General features: G+C 44.7%; 7 non-coding genes across 7 annotated transcripts; all 7 read left to right on the forward strand.

Annotated features, from left to right (window-relative positions):
• The first annotated feature begins 492 nt into the window (after positions 1-492).
• Positions 493-683, forward strand: LOC141238712 (U2 spliceosomal RNA). The gene has a single exon (XR_012304163.1). It is a non-coding gene; the product is annotated as a U2 spliceosomal RNA (small nuclear RNA).
• A 1114-nt stretch (positions 684-1797) lies between these two features.
• On the forward strand, positions 1798-1988 carry LOC141238713 (U2 spliceosomal RNA). The gene has a single exon (XR_012304164.1). It is a non-coding gene; the product is annotated as a U2 spliceosomal RNA (small nuclear RNA).
• A 1119-nt stretch (positions 1989-3107) lies between these two features.
• On the forward strand, positions 3108-3299 carry LOC141239007 (U2 spliceosomal RNA). The gene has a single exon (XR_012304448.1). It is a non-coding gene; the product is annotated as a U2 spliceosomal RNA (small nuclear RNA).
• Positions 3300-4418: 1119 nt separating this feature from the next.
• Positions 4419-4609, forward strand: LOC141238714 (U2 spliceosomal RNA). Its single transcript, XR_012304165.1, has one exon. It is a non-coding gene; the product is annotated as a U2 spliceosomal RNA (small nuclear RNA).
• A 1113-nt stretch (positions 4610-5722) lies between these two features.
• On the forward strand, positions 5723-5913 carry LOC141238716 (U2 spliceosomal RNA). Its single transcript, XR_012304167.1, has one exon. It is a non-coding gene; the product is annotated as a U2 spliceosomal RNA (small nuclear RNA).
• A 1114-nt stretch (positions 5914-7027) lies between these two features.
• On the forward strand, positions 7028-7218 carry LOC141238986 (U2 spliceosomal RNA). The gene has a single exon (XR_012304427.1). It is a non-coding gene; the product is annotated as a U2 spliceosomal RNA (small nuclear RNA).
• A 1119-nt stretch (positions 7219-8337) lies between these two features.
• Positions 8338-8528, forward strand: LOC141238717 (U2 spliceosomal RNA). Its single transcript, XR_012304168.1, has one exon. It is a non-coding gene; the product is annotated as a U2 spliceosomal RNA (small nuclear RNA).
• Positions 8529-15471: the final 6943 nt, after the last annotated feature.

The raw sequence follows: 15471 nt of genomic DNA on the forward strand, positions 1-15471 counted from the left end.
CAGTGACATTCAGCCATCCAGGTATCCCGCCTGCAGTAGACGGAATGTGGCAATGGAACGCTGGCTGCGCGTGTCATAATAGGCTCTGAGCCTTTATATACCTGCGCACAGCAGCAGCCACCTTCAGTCTGCTGCTGGACAGCCAGCAGCAGCAGCAGCAGCAGGAGAGGTAATTAATCAGCAACCCTCCTGCTAAGGGTAGACAGCTGCTCGTTCCACCCCCCCCCCCCCCACCTTAATTGGTTCTCCTCCCTTCCAACAGTGTTGAGGCGGGTGGGAACAGCCGGGGGTTGAGGGTACTGTGCTAAAAGAGGTGGAGTTATGCAGATCTAAAACGCGTGGATTGCAGCAGCAGCAAGCCGAAAAGTGCAGGCATGTGAGGGATCTAGAGGTTGACAGCATGTCTTCTTAACGGGAGTCCAGGTGGCCATCTCCACAAATGGACTTTTCAGAATCCTTGGGTGGCACCGTAGTCGGAAACCAATTCTGGTTATCGCTTCTCGGCCTTTTGGCTAAGATCAAGTGTAGTATCTGTTCTTATCAGTTTAATATCTGATACGTCCCCTATCTGGGGACCATATATTAAATGGATTTTTAGAACAGGGAGATGGAAAAAGAGCTTGCTCTGTCCACTCCACGCATTGACCTGGTATTGCAGTATCTCCAGGACCGGTGCACCCCTTCTTTAATGCAGTTTCTAAAATCAGAAAGAATTGAATTCAATGCTTTTTGTTCATTTGGCTTGTTTGTCGGATTTTGGGATGGACTCTTTGGCTTTGCTTTTCTTCTCCTCATTGGATTTTTCATGTTAAAAGTTGCAGAAGCCAGATGACAAGCTCATTTTGGTTCAACTTCAGCAACTGTGCATTGCATTGCCATGTAATGTAATGCAATGCTATCTATCTAGCTCTCCCTCTATACTTCCATTTGGATAAACAGACATATTAGGCAAGCATTTTGGAGCTTTCACCTAAATAACTACAGGTGGTGAGATAAGCTGCACAATATAATTGACCTTTCAGTATATTGTTGCACACACACCATCTATTTAGCAAATGCCCTTGTTATCAACAGCAGCCTTTTAAACTCACCTGAGCTAACAGGTATGTGAGCTGGTTACTCTGCTGCGCTTAAAATTTCTTTTTTGGTTTGCTACAATGCCTTTTCTGAAACGTTGTCTCCCTCTGCTGGAACACTGACTTCTTTCATTTAATGCCTGCAGACTATAAAAGAGAAACCAACCCAAAAAGTTTGGTTGATTAGTCTGTGGCATTCTTTTAAACTGTTGCTTATGGCGGTCTCTGTGAGCTTCTCAGTGACATTCAGCCATCCAGGTATCCCGCCTGCAGTAGACGGAATGTGGCAATGGAACGCTGGCTGCGCGTGTCATAATAGGCTCTGAGCCTTTATATACCTGCGCACAGCAGCAGCCACCTTCAGTCTGCTGCTGGACAGCCAGCAGCAGCAGCAGCAGGAGAGGTAATTAATCAGCAACCCTCCTGCTAAGGGTAGACAGCTGCTCGTTCCACCCCCCCCCCCCTTAATTGGTTCTCCTCCCTTCCAACGGTGTTGAGGCGGGTGGGAACAGCCGGGGGTTGAGGGTACTGTGCTAAAAGAGGTGGAGTTATGCAGATCTAAAACGCGTGGATTGCAGCAGCAGCAAGCCGAAAAGTGCAGGCATGTGAGGGATCTAGAGGTTGACAGCATGTCTTCTTAACGGGAGTCCAGGTGGCCATCTCCACAAATGGACTTTTCAGAATCCTTGGGTGGCACCGTAGTCGGAAACCAATTCTGGTTATCGCTTCTCGGCCTTTTGGCTAAGATCAAGTGTAGTATCTGTTCTTATCAGTTTAATATCTGATACGTCCCCTATCTGGGGACCATATATTAAATGGATTTTTAGAACAGGGAGATGGAAAAAGAGCTTGCTCTGTCCACTCCACGCATTGACCTGGTATTGCAGTATCTCCAGGACCGGTGCACCCCTTCTTTAATGCAGTTTCTAAAATCAGAAAGAATTGAATTCAATGCTTTTTGTTCATTTGGCTTGTTTGTCGGATTTTGGGATGGACTCTTTGGCTTTGCTTTTCTTCTCCTCATTGGATTTTTCATGTTAAAAGTTGCAGAAGCCAAATGACAAGCTCATTTTGGTTCAACTTCAGCAACTGTGCATTGCATTGCCATGTAATGTAATGCAATGCTATCTATCTAGCTCTCCCTCTATACTTCCTTTTGGATAAACAGACATATTAGGCAAGCATTTTGGAGCTTTCACCTAAATAACTACAGGTGGTGAGATAAGCTGCACAATATAATTGACCTTTCAGTATATTGTTGCACACACACCATCTATTTAGCAAATGCCCTTGTTATCAACAGCAGCCTTTTAAACTCACCTGAGCTAACAGGTATGTGAGCTGGTTACTCTGCTGCGCTTAAAATTTCTTTTTTGGTTTGCTACAATGCCTTTTCTGAAACGTTGTCTCCCTCTGCTGGAACACTGACTTCTTTCATTTAATGCCTGCAGACTATAAAAGAGAAACCAACCCAAAAAGTTTGGTTGATTAGTCTGTGGCATTCTTTTAAACTGTTGCTTATGGCGGTCTCTGTGAGCTTCTCAGTGACATTCAGCCATCCAGGTATCCCGCCTGCAGTAGACGGAATGTGGCAATGGAACGCTGGCTGCGCGTGTCATAATAGGCTCTGAGCCTTTATATACCTGCGCACAGCAGCAGCCACCTTCAGTCTGCTGCTGGACAGACAGCAGCAGCAGCAGCAGCAGGAGAGGTAATTAATCAGCAACCCTCCTGCTAAGGGTAGACAGCTGCTCGTTCCACCCCACCCCCCGCCTTAATTGGTTCTCCTCCCTTCCAACAGTGTTGAGGTGGGTGGGAACAGCCGGGGGTTGAGGGTACTGTGCTAAAAGAGGTGGAGTTATGCAGATCTAAAACGCGTGGATTGCAGCAGCAGCAAGCCGAAAAGTGCAGGCATGTGAGGGATCTAGAGGTTGACAGCATGTCTTCTTAACGGGAGTCCAGGTGGCCATCTCCACAAATGGACTTTTCAGAATCCTTGGGTGGCACCGTAGTCGGAAACCAATTCTGGTTATCGCTTCTCGGCCTTTTGGCTAAGATCAAGTGTAGTATCTGTTCTTATCAGTTTAATATCTGATACGTCCCCTATCTGGGAACCATATATTAAATGGATTTTTAGAACAGGGAGATGGATAAAAGAGCTTGCTCTGTCCACTCCACGCATTGACCTGGTATTGCAGTATCTCCAGGACCGGTGCACCCCTTCTTTAATGCAGTTTCTAAAATCAGAAAGAATTGAATTCAATGCTTTTTGTTCATTTGGCTTGTTTGTCGGATTTTGGGATGGACTCTTTGGCTTTGCTTTTCTTCTCCTCATTGGATTTTTCATGTTAAAAGTTGCAGAAGCCAGATGACAAGCTCATTTTGGTTCAACTTCAGCAACTGTGCATTGCATTGCCATGTAATGTAATGCAATGCTATCTATCTAGCTCTCCCTCTATACTTCCTTTTGGATAAACAGACATATTAGGCAAGCATTTTGGAGCTTTCACCTAAATAACTACAGGTGGTGAGATAAGCTGCACAATATAATTGACCTTTCAGTATATTGTTGCACACACACCATCTATTTAGCAAATGCCCTTGTTATCAACAGCAGCCTTTTAAACTCACCTGAGCTAACAGGTATGTGAGCTGGTTACTCTGCTGCGCTTAAAATTTCTTTTTTGGTTTGCTACAATGCCTTTTCTGAAACGTTGTCTCCCTCTGCTGGAACACTGACTTCTTTCATTTAATGCCTGCAGACTATAAAAGAGAAACCAACCCAAAAAGTTTGGTTGATTAGTCTGTGGCATTCTTTTAAACTGTTGCTTATGGCGGTCTCTGTGAGCTTCTAGTGACATTCAGCCATCCAGGTATCCCGCCTGCAGTAGACGGAATGTGGCAATGGAACGCTGGCTGCGCGTGTCATAATAGGCTCTGAGCCTTTATATACCTGCGCACAGCAGCAGCCACCTTCAGTCTGCTGCTGGACAGCCAGCAGCAGCAGCAGCAGCAGGAGAGGTAATTAATCAGCAACCCTCCTGCTAAGGGTAGACAGCTGCTCGTTCCACGCCCCCCCCCCGCCTTAATTGGTTCTCCTCCCTTCCAACGGTGTTGAGGCGGGTGGGAACAGCCGGGGGTTGAGGGTACTGTGCTAAAAGAGATGGAGTTATGCAGATCTAAAACGCGTGGATTGCAGCAGCAGCAAGCCGAAAAGTGCAGGCATGTGAGGGATCTAGAGGTTGACAGCATGTCTTCTTAACGGGAGTCCAGGTGGCCATCTCCACAAATGGACTTTTCAGAATCCTTGGGTGGCACCGTAGTCGGAAACCAATTCTGGTTATCGCTTCTCGGCCTTTTGGCTAAGATCAAGTGTAGTATCTGTTCTTATCAGTTTAATATCTGATACGTCCCCTATCTGGGGACCATATATTAAATGGATTTTTAGAACAGGGAGATGGAAAAAGAGCTTGCTCTGTCCACTCCACGCATTGACCTGGTATTGCAGTATCTCCAGGACCGGTGCACCCCTTCTTTAATGCAGTTTCTAAAATCAGAAAGAATTGAATTCAATGCTTTTTGTTCATTTGGCTTGTTTGTCGGATTTTGGGATGGACTCTTTGGCTTTGCTTTTCTTCTCCTCATTGGATTTTTCATGTTAAAAGTTGCAGAAGCCAGATGACAAGCTCATTTTGGTTCAACTTCAGCAACTGTGCATTGCATTGCCATGTAATGTAATGCAATGCTATCTATCTAGCTCTCCCTCTATACTTCCATTTGGATAAACAGACATATTAGGCAAGCATTTTGGAGCTTTCACCTAAATAACTACAGGTGGTGAGATAAGCTGCACAATATAATTGACCTTTCAGTATATTGTTGCACACACACCATCTATTTAGCAAATGCCCTTGTTATCAACAGCAGCCTTTTAAACTCACCTGAGCTAACAGGTATGTGAGCTGGTTACTCTGCTGCGCTTAAAATTTCTTTTTTGGTTTGCTACAATGCCTTTTCTGAAACGTTGTCTCCCTCTGCTGGAACACTGACTTCTTTCATTTAATGCCTGCAGACTATAAAAGAGAAACCAACCCAAAAAGTTTGGTTGATTAGTCTGTGGCATTCTTTTAAACTGTTGCTTATGGCGGTCTCTGTGAGCTTCTCAGTGACATTCAGCCATCCAGGTATCCCGCCTGCAGTAGACGGAATGTGGCAATGGAACGCTGGCTGCGCGTGTCATAATAGGCTCTGAGCCTTTATATACCTGCGCACAGCAGCAGCCACCTTCAGTCTGCTGCTGGACAGCCAGCAGCAGCAGCAGCAGGAGAGGTAATTAATCAGCAACCCTCCTGCTAAGGGTAGACAGCTGCTCGTTCCACCCCCCCCCCCTTAATTGGTTCTCCTCCCTTCCAACGGTGTTGAGGCGGGTGGGAACAGCCGGGGGTTGAGGGTACTGTGCTAAAAGAGGTGGAGTTATGCAGATCTAAAACGCGTGGATTGCAGCAGCAGCAAGCCGAAAAGTGCAGGCATGTGAGGGATCTAGAGGTTGACAGCATGTCTTCTTAACGGGAGTCCAGGTGGCCATCTCCACAAATGGACTTTTCAGAATCCTTGGGTGGCACCGTAGTCGGAAACCAATTCTGGTTATCGCTTCTCGGCCTTTTGGCTAAGATCAAGTGTAGTATCTGTTCTTATCAGTTTAATATCTGATACGTCCCCTATCTGGGGACCATATATTAAATGGATTTTTAGAACAGGGAGATGGAAAAAGAGCTTGCTCTGTCCACTCCACGCATTGACCTGGTATTGCAGTATCTCCAGGACCGGTGCACCCCTTCTTTAATGCAGTTTCTAAAATCAGAAAGAATTGAATTCAATGCTTTTTGTTCATTTGGCTTGTTTGTCGGATTTTGGGATGGACTCTTTGGCTTTGCTTTTCTTCTCCTCATTGGATTTTTCATGTTAAAAGTTGCAGAAGCCAGATGACAAGCTCATTTTGGTTCAACTTCAGCAACTGTGCATTGCATTGCCATGTAATGTAATGCAATGCTATCTATCTAGCTCTCCCTCTATACTTCCTTTTGGATAAACAGACATATTAGGCAAGCATTTTGGAGCTTTCACCTAAATAACTACAGGTGGTGAGATAAGCTGCACAATATAATTGACCTTTCAGTATATTGTTGCACACACACCATCTATTTAGCAAATGCCCTTGTTATCAACAGCAGCCTTTTAAACTCACCTGAGCTAACAGGTATGTGAGCTGGTTACTCTGCTGCGCTTAAAATTTCTTTTTTGGTTTGCTACAATGCCTTTTCTGAAACGTTGTCTCCCTCTGCTGGAACACTGACTTCTTTCATTTAATGCCTGCAGACTATAAAAGAGAAACCAACCCAAAAAGTTTGGTTGATTAGTCTGTGGCATTCTTTTAAACTGTTGCTTATGGCGGTCTCTGTGAGCTTCTCAGTGACATTCAGCCATCCAGGTATCCCGCATGCAGTAGACGGAATGTGGCAATGGAACGCTGGCTGCGCGTGTCATAATAGGCTCTGAGCCTTTATATACCTGCGCACAGCAGCAGCCACCTTCAGTCTGCTGCTGGACAGCCAGCAGCAGCAGCAGCAGGAGAGGTAATTAATCAGCAACCCTCCTGCTAAGGGTAGACAGCTGCTCGTTCCACCCCCCCCCCCCTTAATTGGTTCTCCTCCCTTCCAACGGTGTTGAGGCGGGTGGGAACAGCCGGGGGTTGAGGGTACTGTGCTAAAAGAGGTGGAGTTATGCAGATCTAAAACGCGTGGATTGCAGCAGCAGCAAGCCGAAAAGTGCAGGCATGTGAGGGATCTAGAGGTTGACAGCATGTCTTCTTAACGGGAGTCCAGGTGGCCATCTCCACAAATGGACTTTTCAGAATCCTTGGGTGGCACCGTAGTCGGAAACCAATTCTGGTTATCGCTTCTCGGCCTTTTGGCTAAGATCAAGTGTAGTATCTGTTCTTATCAGTTTAATATCTGATACGTCCCCTATCTGGGGACCATATATTAAATGGATTTTTAGAACAGGGAGATGGAAAAAGAGCTTGCTCTGTCCACTCCACGCATTGACCTGGTATTGCAGTATCTCCAGGACGGGTGCACCCCTTCTTTAATGCAGTTTCTAAAATCAGAAAGAATTGAATTCAATGCTTTTTGTTCATTTGGCTTGTTTGTCGGATTTTGGGATGGACTCTTTGGCTTTGCTTTTCTTCTCCTCATTGGATTTTTCATGTTAAAAGTTGCAGAAGCCAGATGACAAGCTCATTTTGGTTCAACTTCAGCAACTGTGCATTGCATTGCCATGTAATGTAATGCAATGCTATCTATCTAGCTCTCCCTCTATACTTCCTTTTGGATAAACAGACATATTAGGCAAGCATTTTGGAGCTTTCACCTAAATAACTACAGGTGGTGAGATAAGCTGCACAATATAATTGACCTTTCAGTATATTGTTGCACACACACCATCTATTTAGCAAATGCCCTTGTTATCAACAGCAGCCTTTTAAACTCACCTGTGCTAACAGGTATGTGAGCTGGTTACTCTGCTGCGCTTAAAATTTCTTTTTTGGTTTGCTACAATGCCTTTTCTGAAACGTTGTCTCCCTCTGCTGGAACACTGACTTCTTTCATTTAATGCCTGCAGACTATAAAAGAGAAACCAACCCAAAAAGTTTGGTTGATTAGTCTGTGGCATTCTTTTAAACTGTTGCTTATAGCGGTCTCTGTGAGCTTTTCAGTGACATTCAGCCATCCAGGTATCCCGCCTGCAGTAGACGGAATGTGGCAATGGAACGCTGGCTGCGCGTGTCATAATAGGCTCTGAGCCTTTATATACCTGCGCACAGCAGCAGCCACCTTCAGTCTGCTGCTGGACAGCCAGCAGCAGCAGCAGCAGCAGGAGAGGTAATTAATCAGCAACCCTCCTGCTAAGGGTAGACAGCTGCTCGTTCCACCCCCCCCCCCGCCTTAATTGGTTCTCCTCCCTTCCAACGGTGTTGAGGCAGGTGGGAACAGCCGGGGGTTGAGGGTACTGTGCTAAAAGAGGTGGAGTTATGCAGATCTAAAACGCGTGGATTGCAGCAGCAGCAAGCCGAAAAGTGCAGGCATGTGAGGGATCTAGAGGTTGACAGCATGTCTTCTTAACGGGAGTCCAGGTGGCCATCTCCACAAATGGACTTTTCAGAATCCTTGGGTGGCACCGTAGTCGGAAACCAATTCTGGTTATCGCTTCTCGGCCTTTTGGCTAAGATCAAGTGTAGTATCTGTTCTTATCAGTTTAATATCTGATACGTCCCCTATCTGGGGACCATATATTAAATGGATTTTTAGAACAGGGAGATGGAAAAAGAGCTTGCTCTGTCCACTCCACGCATTGACCTGGTATTGCAGTATCTCCAGGACCGGTGCACCCCTTCTTTAATGCAGTTTCTAAAATCAGAAAGAATTGAATTCAATGCTTTTTGTTCATTTGGCTTGTTTGTCGGATTTTGGGATGGACTCTTTGGCTTTGCTTTTCTTCTCCTCATTGGATTTTTCATGTTAAAAGTTGCAGAAGCCAGATGACAAGCTCATTTTGGTTCAACTTCAGCAACTGTGCATTGCATTGCCATGTAATGTAATGCAATGCTATCTATCTAGCTCTCCCTCTATACTTCCTTTTGGATAAACAGACATATTAGGCAAGCATTTTGGAGCTTTCACCTAAATAACTACAGGTGGTGAGATAAGCTGCACAATATAATTGACCTTTCAGTATATTGTTGCACACACACCATCTATTTAGCAAATGCCCTTGTTATCAACAGCAGCCTTTTAAACTCACCTGAGCTAACAGGTATGTGAGCTGGTTACTCTGCTGCGCTTAAAATTTCTTTTTTGGTTTGCTACAATGCCTTTTCTGAAACGTTGTCTCCCTCTGCTGGAACACTGACTTCTTTCATTTAATGCCTGCAGACTATAAAAGAGAAACCAACCCAAAAAGTTTGGTTGATTAGTCTGTGGCATTCTTTTAAACTGTTGCTTATGGCGGTCCCTGTGAGCTTCTCAGTGACATTCAGCCATCCAGGTATCCCGCCTGCAGTAGACGGAATGTGGCAATGGAACGCTGGCTGCGCGTGTCATAATAGGCTCTGAGCCTTTATATACCTGCGCACAGCAGCAGCCACCTTCAGTCTGCTGCTGGACAGCCAGCAGCAGCAGCAGCAGCAGGAGAGGTAATTAATCAGCAACCCTCCTGCTAAGGGTAGACAGCTGCTCGTTCCACCCCCCCCCCGCCTTAATTGGTTCTCCTCCCTTCCAACGGTGTTGAGGCGGGTGGGAACAGCCGGGGGTTGAGGGTACTGTGCTAAAAGAGGTGGAGTTATGCATAGAATCATAGAATCATAGAATGGTAGAGTTGGAAGGGACCTCCTGGGTCATCTGGTCCAACCCCCTGCTCAAAGCAGGATTCACTAGATCATCTCAGACAGATGTCTGTCCAGCCTCTGTTTGAAGACGTCCATTGAAGGGGAACTCACCACCTCTCGTGGCAGCCTGTTCCACTCATTAATCACCCTAACTGTCAAAAAGTTTTTTCTAATATCTAATCTGTGTCTCCTCCCATTTAGTTTCATCCCATTGCTTCTAGTCTTTCCTTGTGCAAATGAGAATAAAGATGATCCTTCTACAATGTGACAGCCCTTGACATATTTGTAGACAGCTATTAAGTCTCCTCTCAGTCTTCTTTTTTGCAAGCTAAACATTCCCAAATCCTGCAACCGTTCCTCATAGGACATGGTTTGCAGACCAGTCACCATTCTGGTCGCTCTTCTCTGAACTTGCTCCAGTTTGTCGATGTCTTTTTTAAAATGTGGTGCCCAAAACTGTACACAGTATTCCAGATGAGGTCTGACCAAAGAGGAGTAAAGACCGATAATGACTTCACGTGATCTAGACTGTATGCTTCTGTTAATACATCCCAGAATTGTATTTGCCTTTTTTGCTGCTGCATCACACTGTTGACTCATGTTCAGTCTATGATCTATTAGTATACCTAAGTCTTTTTCACATGTACTGTTGCTTAGCTCTATTCCTCCCATTCTGTATATGCTTTTTGCATTTTTATTGCCCAGATGTAGTACTTTGCATTTTCCCCTGTTAAAAACCATTCTGTTGGTTGCTGCCCACTGCTCCAGTTTATTTAGGTCTTTTTGAATCCTCTCTCTCTCTTCTCTAGTATTAGCTATCCCTCCTAGCTTTGTGTCATCAGCAAATTTAATCAGTTTACCCTCAATTCCTTCATCTAAATCATTGATAAAGATGTTGAACAATACAGGTCCCAGGACGGAGCCCTGTGGTACCCCACTTGAGACATTCATCCAGCTGGATGTGAAGCCATTTACAACCACCCTTTGAGTCCGATCACTAAGCCAGTTATGAATCCACCTAACAGTTGCCTGGTCCATTGCATACTTGGTCATTTTTTCAATAAGGATGATGTGAGATACTTTGTCAAATGCTTTGCTGAAGTCAAGATATACTATATCTACAGCATTTCCCTGATCCACCCAGTCAGTGATTCTGTCATAGAAGGAAATTAAGTTAGTTTGACATGACTTGTTAGTTACAAACCCATGCTGACTCTGGTTAATCACTTCATTCTTATCCATGTACTTACATACATGTTGTTTAATAATTTGTTCAAAGATCTTTCCTGGTATAGAAGTCAGACTCACCGGCCTATAGTTCCCTGGGTCCACCTTCTTCCCCTTTTTGAAGATAGGAACAACATTTGCTCTTCTCCAGTCTTCTGGGACTTCTCCTGTTCTCCAAGAATTTTCAAAGATTATGGAGAGTGGTTCTAAAATTTCTTCTACAATCTCCTTCAGTACTCTGGGGTGTAATTCATCTGGACCTGGAGACTTGAACTCATTTATGTTAGCTAAATATTCCCTCACAATCTTTCTGTTTACTGATAACTTGGATTCCTCTATTCCTTTAAAAGGACAGTGAAGATCAGTTGATGTTACATTTTCTTTCTGAGAGAAAACAGATGCAAAATAGGAATTAAAAAGTTCGGCCTTCTCAACATCCTCTCTTACCATTTCTCCATTTTCATCCTGTAAAAATCCTATAGCATCTTTGACTTTTCTTTTACTTTTGACATACCCCCAAAATCCTTTTTTATTGCTTTTGACATCTCTTGCAAGCCTTAATTCATTGTCAGCTTTAGCTAACCTGATACGTGCCCTGCAGGATCTGCAGACTGCATTATAATCTTCTTTAGATATGCCTCCCTCTTTCCATTTAATAAACATTTCTTTCTTTCTTTTTAGCATGTGTTTAAGTTCTGTGTTCATCCATCCTGGTTTCCTTAAATGCTTCCCATTCTTCCTACTTTTCGGGATTGTTAACGATTGTGCTTTGAGAATCTCATTTTTAAAAACTTCCCATCCTTCCTGGACATTTTTGTCCTTAAGGACATCCAGCCATTGGATCCCTCCTATTCTCTTTCTGAGTCTCTTAAAATCTGCCTTTCTAAAATCTAACCTTGAAGTTTGAGTCTTCACATGTCTTCCTCCTCTAGTTATCCAAAATTCTATAATAGCATGATCGCTGCCTCCTAGGGTCCCAGCCACCTTTACCTCCTCAACCATTTCCTCCCTGTTTATAAGGATTAGATCCAAAGTAGCAGATCCCCTTGTTTTCTCCCCTACCTTTTGGAAGATAAAGTTGTCAGCAAGAGAGGATAAGAATTTGCTTGACCTGTTAGTTTTACTTGAGAGAGATTCCCAACAAATGTCTGGATAGTTGAAATCTCCCATGACCACTACGTCATATTTTTTGGAGAACTTGGTCATTTGATACATAAAGAGTTCATCCATATCTTCAGCTTGCCCAGGTGGCCTGTAGTAAATGCCTACAATGGTGTCCTTTCCGTTGTTCTCTCCTTGTATTCTTACCCAAACAGTTTCCACAGAACTCCCAGTCTCTGAAGCTTCAATCTCTGTGCAGATATACGCTTTTCTAACATACAATGCGACACCTCCTCCTCGTTTATCAAGTCTGTTTCTTGCAAATAAGTTGTATCCTTTTAGCCTTTTATTCCAATCATGTGTATCGTCCCACCAAGTTTCAGTGATTCCAATGACATCATATTCCTTTTCCTGCATTAGTAGTTCCAATTCTCCTTGTTTGTTGCCCATGCTTTGTGCATTTGTATAAAAACATTTTAGTTTGTGATTGGTTTCTCTTCCTCCCATATTTTTATTATTTAGATTTTTTTGTCTTTGTTCTTCTTTTCCACTTCCAGTAGCAGAGATCTCAATAGTATTTGTCAGCTGTATGGCTTTTTCTGGCCTTTTGCTTCCCTTCCCACATTGTTCTAGTTTAAAGCTCTTCTGATGAGTGTAGCAAGGCGACTTCCAAATACATGTTTTCCAGTCTTCGTAAGGTGCACCCCATCTCTAGCAAGTAGTCCATCGTATAGGTAATTCATTCCGTGATCCAGAAATCCAAATCCTTGTTGACGGCACCATCGACGTAGCCAGTTGTTCACCTGTAGAATCTTATTCCACCTCATTGTTCCATGGCCATCCACTGGGAGGATGGATGAGAAGACCACCTGCGCTCCCAATTCTTTCACTTTCTTGCCTAAGTCTTCAAAGTCACTGCAGATGGTTTCCAGGTCCTTTCTTGCGGTGTCATTTGTCCCCACATGTATTAGCAGGAATGGGTAGTGATCTGTAGGTCTGAAGAGTCTTGATATCCTGTCAGACACATCTTTAATTTTTGCTCCTGGAAGACAGCACATTTCTCTTGAGGTTATGTCTGGTCTGCAGATAGCGGCCTCTGTTCCTCTTAACAGGGAATCCCCCATGACCACCACTCTCCGTTTTTTCTTCACAACATTCTTCTTTCTCCATCCAGGATGATTCTGAGTGCTTACAAGGTTATTCATTGCTGGCAAAGTCTTATCTTGCTGTATTTCTTCATGGTTCTCCTGTGTGAGAGCCTGGTACTGGTTCCTGAGCAGTATGGGTGCTGACTGCCTCTCGATCCTCCTGCTTCTGTGGGTCACATGCTTCCATTCCTCTGTTTCGTCAGGTGCAGTTCGAATTTCTTCTCTTTCTGAATCATGAAGAGATAATTCTGCTCTGTCTAAGAACTCTTCACCTTCCTTAATGATTTTCAAGGTAGTTAACCTCTCTTCTAGATTTCGCAACTTTTCCTCCAACAGGGACACAAGCTTGCATTTCTGGCATGTGAAGTCTGGCTTTTCCACTGGCAAGTCTGTGAACATGTAGCAGGATATGCAGCTCACCAAATGGCTCCTGGACTCTTCCATGTTCTTATTGTTAATGTTCTGAAAACAGTGAAAAAAGCTTAAAAAAAAGCTTCAAAATGCGCGCGCCGACAGGCGCGCGGTTTACCGATGTCCTCTTTTCAGCTCCAACAGCCAAAATCCAGTGTTCTTTGAGCTCGCGGAGACTCTTCACTTACCCCAAAATGCAGTGGGAATATGCAAATTATCTCCTCAGGACTCCTCCCCTGGTTTACCGATGTCCTCTTTTCAGCTCCAACAGCCAAAATCCAGTGTTCTTTGAGCTCGCGGAGACTCTTCACTTACCCCAAAATGCAGTGGGAATATGCAAATTATCTCCTCAGGACTCCTCCCCTGGTTTACCGATGTCCTCTTTTCAGCTCCAACAGCCAAAATCCAGTGTTCTTTGAGCTCGCGGAGACTCTTCACTTACCCCAAAATGCAGTGGGAATATGCAAATTATCTCCTCAGGACTCCTCCCCTGGTTTACCGATGTCCTCTTTTCAGCTCCAACAGCCAAAATCCAGTGTTCTTTGAGCTCGCGGAGACTCTTCACTTACCCCAAAATGCAGTGGGAATATGCAAATTATCTCCTCAGGACTCCTCCCCTGGTTTACCGATGTCCTCTTTTCAGCTCCAACAGCCAAAATCCAGTGTTCTTTGAGCTCGCGGAGACTCTTCACTTACCCCAAAATGCAGTGGGAATATGCAAATTATCTCCTCAGGACTCCTCCCCTGGTTTACCGATGTCCTCTTTTCAGCTCCAACAGCCAAAATCCAGTGTTCTTTGAGCTCGCGGAGACTCTTCACTTACCCCAAAATGCAGTGGGAATATGCAAATTATCTCCTCAGGACTCCTCCCCTGGTTTACCGATGTCCTCTTTTCAGCTCCAACAGCCAAAATCCAGTGTTCTTTGAGCTCGCGGAGACTCTTCACTTACCCCAAAATGCAGTGGGAATATGCAAATTATCTCCTCAGGACTCCTCCCCTGGTTTACCGATGTCCTCTTTTCAGCTCCAACAGCCAAAATCCAGTGTTCTTTGAGCTCGCGGAGACTCTTCACTTACCCCAAAATGCAGTGGGAATATGCAAATTATCTCCTCAGGACTCCTCCCCTGGTTTACCGATGTCCTCTTTTCAGCTCCAACAGCCAAAATCCAGTGTTCTTTGAGCTCGCGGAGACTCTTCACTTACCCCAAAATGCAGTGGGAATATGCAAATTATCTCCTCAGGACTCCTCCCCTGGTTTACCGATGTCCTCTTTTCAGCTCCAACAGCCAAAATCCAGTGTTCTTTGAGCTCGCGGAGACTCTTCACTTACCCCAAAATGCAGTGGGAATATGCAAATTATCTCCTCAGGACTCCTCCCCTGGTTTACCGATGTCCTCTTTTCAGCTCCAACAGCCAAAATCCAGTGTTCTTTGAGCTCGCGGAGACTCTTCACTTACCCCAAAATGCAGTGGGAATATGCAAATTATCTCCTCAGGACTCCTCCCCTGGTTTACCGATGTCCTCTTTTCAGCTCCAACAGCCAAAATCCAGTGTTCTTTGAGCTCGCGGAGACTCTTCACTTACCCCAAAATGCAGTGGGAATATGCAAATTATCTCCTCAGGACTCCTCCCCTGGTTTACCGATGTCCTCTTTTCAGCTCCAACAGCCAAAATCCAGTGTTCTTTGAGCTCGCGGAGACTCTTCACTTACCCCAAAATGCAGTGGGAATATGCAAATTATCTCCTCAGGACTCCTCCCCTGGTTTACCGATGTCCTCTTTTCAGCTCCAACAGCCAAAATCCAGTGTTCTTTGAGCTCGCGGAGACTCTTCACTTACCCCAAAATGCAGTGGGAATATGCAAATTATCTCCTCAGGACTCCTCCCCTGGTTTACCGATGTCCTCTTTTCAGCTCCAACAGCCAAAATCCAGTGTTCTTTGAGCTCGCGGAGACTCTTCACTTACCCCAAAATGCAGTGGGAATATGCAAATTATCTCCTCAGGACTCCTCCCCTGGTTTTGCAGATCTAAAACGCGTGGATTGCAGCAGCAGCAAGCCGAAAA

This window comes from Phyllobates terribilis, unplaced genomic scaffold (genome assembly GCF_046119375.1).
Source record: "Phyllobates terribilis strain yellow unplaced genomic scaffold, ASM4611937v1 Scaffold_763__1_contigs__length_703860, whole genome shotgun sequence".
Taxonomy (NCBI): domain Eukaryota; kingdom Metazoa; phylum Chordata; class Amphibia; order Anura; family Dendrobatidae; genus Phyllobates; species Phyllobates terribilis.